Below are 5,326 nucleotides of genomic sequence, written 5' to 3'. Positions count from 1 at the left end.
ACCTCATTGTAGTTTTGATTTGCATTTCTCTAATGATTAGTGATGTTGAGCATCCTTTCATGTGTTTGTTGGCAATCTGTATATCTTCTTTGGAGAAATGTCTATTTAGGTCTTCTGCCCATTTTTGGATTGGGTTGTTTGCTATTTTGATACTGAGCTGCATGAGCTGCTTGTAAATTTTGGAGATTAATCCTTTGTCCGTTGCTTCATTTGCAAATATTTTCTCCCATTCTGAGTGTTGTCTTTTTGTTTTGTTTATGGTTTCCTTTGCTGTGCAAAAGCTTTTAAGTTTCATTAGGTCCCATTTGTTTTTTTTTTTATTTCCATTTCTCTGGGAGGTGGGTCAAAAAGGATCTTGCTGTAATTTATGTCATAGAGTGTTCTGCCTATGTTTTCCTCTAAGAGTTTTACAGTATCTGGCTTTACATTTAGGTCTTTAATCCATTTTGAGTTTATTTTTGTGTACGGTGTTAGGGAGTGTTCTAATTTCATTCTTTTACATGTAGCTGTCCAGTTTTCCCAGCACCACTTATTGAAGAGGCTGTCTTTTCTCCATTGTATATTCTTGCCTCCTTTATCAAAAATAAGGTGACCATATGTGTGTGGGTTTATCTCTGGGCTTTCTATCGTGTTCCATTGATCTATATTTTTGTTTTTGTGCCAGTACCATATTGTCTTGATTACTGTAGTTTTGTAGTATAGTCTGAAGACTTGGAGCCTGATTCCTCCAGATCCGTTTTTCTTTCTCATGATTGCTTTGGCTATTAGGGGTCTTTTGTGTTTCCATACAAATTCTGAAATTTTTTGTTCTAGTTCTGTGAAAAATGCCAGTGGGAGTTTGATAGGGATTGCATTGAATCTGTAGATTGCTTTGGGTAGTAGAGTCATTTTCACAATGTTGATTCTTCCAATCCAAGAACATGGTATATCTCTCCATCTGTTTGTATCCTCTTTAATATCTTTCATCAGTGTCTTGTAGTTTTCTGCATACTGGTCTTTTTTCTCCTTAGGTAGGTTTATTCCTGGGTATTTTGTTCTTTTTGTTGCAGTGGTAAATGGGAGTGTTTCCTTAATTTCACTTTCAGATTTTTCATCATTAGTGTATAGGAATGCATGAGATTTCTGTGCATTAATTTTGTATCCTGCTACTTTACCAAATTCATTGATTAGCTCTAGTAGTTTCTGGTAGCATCTTTAGGATTCTCTATGTATAGTATCATGCCATCTGCAAACAGTGACAACTTTACTTCTTCTTTTCTGATTTGGATTCCTTTTATTTTTTTTCTTCACTGATTGCTGTGGCTAAAACTTCCAAAACTATGGTGAATAATAGTGGTGAGAGTGGACAACCTTGTCTTGTTCCTGGTCTTAGAGGAAATGGCTTGAGTTTTTCACCATTGAGAACGATGTTGGCTGTGGGTTTTTCATATATGGCCTTTATTATGTTGGGATAAGTTCCCTCTATGCCTACTTTCTGGAGGGCTTTTATCATAAATGGGTGTTGAATTTTGTCAGAAATTCAATTTTTTCTGCATCTATTGAGACGATCATATGCTTTTTCTCCTTCAATTTGTTAATATGGTTTATCACATTGATTGATTTGTGTATACTGAAGAATCCTTGCATTCCTGGGATAAACCCCAGTTGATCATGGTGTATGATCCTTTTTTTTTCTACTTGTCAGCAATCAACATTTCACTCCATTTTATTATTTAATTCTATAGAAAAAACAAGTTTTATTACATTCCTTTTTTTAAATGGGGGGGGAAACTGTACAAATAAGCATGATCAAACCTCTGTTAGAGCTGGTTAATACTGATCTTATTGCCTCGAAGTCACTCTAGTAGTGTCGAAGAAATTATGTTTAAGGTCCATCTGAAGGAAGAAAGCACTGGAGAGGCAAGAAAGGACTCGGGTAAAAAGTTTCAGAGGATTGTAGGGAGATGGAACTTGCTGCTTAAAAAAATTATATTGAGCTCTGGAGCATCTCCGTTTCTTAACACACCTTCCAAAGCATTTATTGGGATAGTTTTACCCATGTTTAAAGTCTCATATTATATGCAGTTTGGGGCTTTTATAAATTCAGAAATAAAGTAGTATAAAGAGTAGAATATTGAAGGCTTCAGAGTAGGGCTATAAGAGACTCAATATTGCTAAATAAGTCCCCAAACAAAAATGTTCAGTCTACCCCACCCCAAAACCTATGTATAATGGGAGAAAATGCACAGCAAGAAGCAGAGGAAAAGCATGTATCCTGGAATAAGTCATACACTGAACAGTCTAGAAGCAAAGAAAAAAAGCAAACAACATACATATACACAAAAGCATAAGAAGCAGCTATTTTCCTCATGTCTTTAGGTGAGTACCTCTACCCAGTAGATTACAGTTATGAAAACGACTCAGTTGTTTTTTTTTTTAAAGTAACAAACTGTTTCCCATCATGCTCCATTTTCTAGAATCTTTCCTTTTTGATTGGTTGATGTAAACAAAAAGCAAAGCACATAAACATGCAAGCATGCACACATGTTCCACACACGTGCACACACACACTCTCCTAAAATGTGAAAAATGCAGATATATAACGCTGGTATTAGAAATCACTTCAACTTTATACTTAGGAACTTATAGACCCTTGATTTGTCCCCCCAAAATATTTTTCCTTGTCCTTATTCTTTAAATGCTCAACCACCAAAGGAAAAAAATAAAAGGCTTTAAATGTACATGTTTCAAGTCAGTGTCTTGTTACCAAAAATGTAGCATTTTCTTCACTTTGGTCATTGTTAAAGATGCAGGCATAGGTCAGGGAATGTTAAGACTAGCATGTATTAAAAACAAATGCAACATTAACAGAGCATATATCTTTCAAAAAAGGATAAAACACTAACAGATACAAGTCAACGCAGAGATTTTAACTAGTGCAATTTTATCTACAATGGAGTAAATGTTATCTTGTGTGCCAGACATTGCAATACTGTTCATTTCCCTTTTATCATGCAAACATGCCAATTTTATCATTAAAAAACCTTTATGGGGACACATTCACGTTGCCCTCCCACCCAAATTAAAGGGGAAAAAGTCAATAAAAGCTCCTCAAGATTTCACAACTATGAACATAAAGCTCCTAGATAATAGTGTATAGGCTGAATTTTCAGTTGTGTATAAAAAAAATTATAATTTAGGTAGATGTCTTCCTCATGGATTACAACACAATGTGAAGTTACACGACTCTGAAATTTGTACCAACAGTACAAAAACAAAAGCAAGAGACCATGAAAAAATATGTCCTTCATGGCCTGAGAGCCTACACATTTTTGAGTAATTTAAAAGGGTAACTATGAGAGTCTGACATTTTTCTGTATCTCACCTCGTCTGCTTCTCTATCTGTAGTATTTCTAAATCAAAGTCAGTAACAGGTTAGTAGCAAAGGTCTCTATCTCCCCCTTCTTCCTTCCTAACTAATCCTACTCAATTTTCTCTCATCTTCCTGAGCATTTTCCATGAACGGCATTGCAAGTTGGTTTAAAAAAAATAATAGAAAAAGAAAATAGAATGAAAAAAAGGAAAGAAGAAAAAGAAAGCTTTACAAGGGTTTTGTTGGTTAATTATTTACTGGTGGAATCACTCCACCAGGAGTTTGATTTCATTGGCTAGCAGTTGGTTCATGTTGAATAGGCCCCCTGGGAGCTTGGTGAGCAGCTCTTGCTCCATGGTTTCAGGCTCGCTGTCAACAGAGCTGGAACTTATGCTCATGTTGTCGACAGCAGTGTTGGCTGAGGGACCCAGCTCCGGCTCACTAGTCTCACTGGCCGTGGACATCACAGACAGCAGGGACATACACCAGGTGAGCTGGCTAGAGGGCAAAAGGGAGGTGGCATATTCAGCTATTACACCAGCTACATCTAGGTTATAAGCCTCATCAAAGGTTATGAAACCTACATTTGCATTTGCCTCACAGACACAGAAGGAGCTGTCGTCTTTCATCAACAGGTCAATGTCACACACATCCATTCCCAGGATATTAGGCACCTGGATAGCTAGCTGTTTCCCTTGTTTACTCAATGAGCACATCATCCCAACACCACCTAGTGAGCAGTTGCTTTGCATCCTCCCATCTGTTGAACAGCGTTATCATGGTGTCAACCACATGGCCTCCCATGACAATGACATATACATCCCTTCTATGAGACTCTTTAACATATCTCTGAAACAGGGATGGAGCTTCATGGTGAATAAGATGGCTTAGATCAGCCAAATGGTGCTTATCGTGAGCCAAGAAAATTGCTTTGCCTCTATGACACCGTGTATTCTTCACTACCATTGGGAACTCCAGTATTTCTGCTTCATCAATCATTTTAGCAAAATTTTCATGACCACCATAAGAGAAAGTATCTGGCAGAGGAACACCATGACCTGCCAACTCTTGAAACGTCCAGAACTTATTAACACAGTTCAGGATGTCTTGAGGTCAGTTCATCAACCTGCATCCCATCTTCTCTAGATGGCGCAAAACAGTGATGTCACTATCAGTTTGCACCCAACGGGTTGGTATTCTCACTACCACCACTGGAGGGTAGGCAGTAATTAGTTCTTCATTGATACGAAGACCCAGGTTTCCTTGATGGATTGTTAGCACCACCTCATCCATCACCACAGCCCTAAAGTCCAGTTCCTCCTCACAACATTTGGTCTTTAATACTCATAAGATCTCTTTTTGGGGATAGTCTTCCCTGATTTGACGATCTGTCAAAAACCACAACTTGGTGGCCACAGAGCTACACATCTTGATCTGCCTGTTCTTCCTTTTTGGGAGTTACTTCCTCCTGAATATACACTCTTTCTAGGATTGTAGGAGCTCTCACAGAGTCTGAAATCAGTAGTGCAGGCTGACAAGAAAGATAGGTGAGAAGACTATGGCAGAAGATTCAGTCCTCTGCTGAAAAATCTCCTTGTATGATCCTTTTAATGTGCTGTTGGATTCTGTTTGCTAGTATTTTGTTGAGGATTTTTGCATCTATGTTCATCAGTGATATTGGCCTGTAGTTTTCTTTCTTTGTGACATCTTTGTCTGGTTTTGGTATCAGGGTGATGGTGGCCCCGTAGAATGAGTTTGGGAGTGTTCCTCCCTCTGCTATATTTTGGAAAAGTTTGAGAAGGATAGGTGTTAGCTCTTCTCTAAATGATAGAATTTGCCTGTGAAGCCATCTGGTCCCGGGCTTTTGGTTTTTGGAAGATTTCTAATCACAGTCTCAATTTCATTGCTTGTGATTGGTATGTTTATATTTTCTATTTCTTCCTGGTTCAGTCTTGGAAGGTTGTGCTTTTCTAA

The 5,326-nt window shown here is 37.9% G+C and overlaps 1 pseudogene; it reads right to left on the bottom strand.

The window, feature by feature from the left end:
• Window positions 1-1,028: 1,028 nt before the first annotated feature.
• Window positions 1,029-5,085, bottom strand: LOC149749561 (beta-citrylglutamate synthase B pseudogene; annotated as a pseudogene).
• Between the last annotated feature and the right edge of the window lie 241 nt (window positions 5,086-5,326).

This window comes from Delphinapterus leucas, chromosome 3 (genome assembly GCF_059928025.1).
Source record: "Delphinapterus leucas isolate spDelLeu-1000000601 "Yukka" chromosome 3, BTC_Dleu_Yukka2, whole genome shotgun sequence".
NCBI lineage: Eukaryota > Metazoa > Chordata > Mammalia > Artiodactyla > Monodontidae > Delphinapterus > Delphinapterus leucas.
This window is presented reverse-complemented; position numbering and strand designations above follow the sequence as displayed.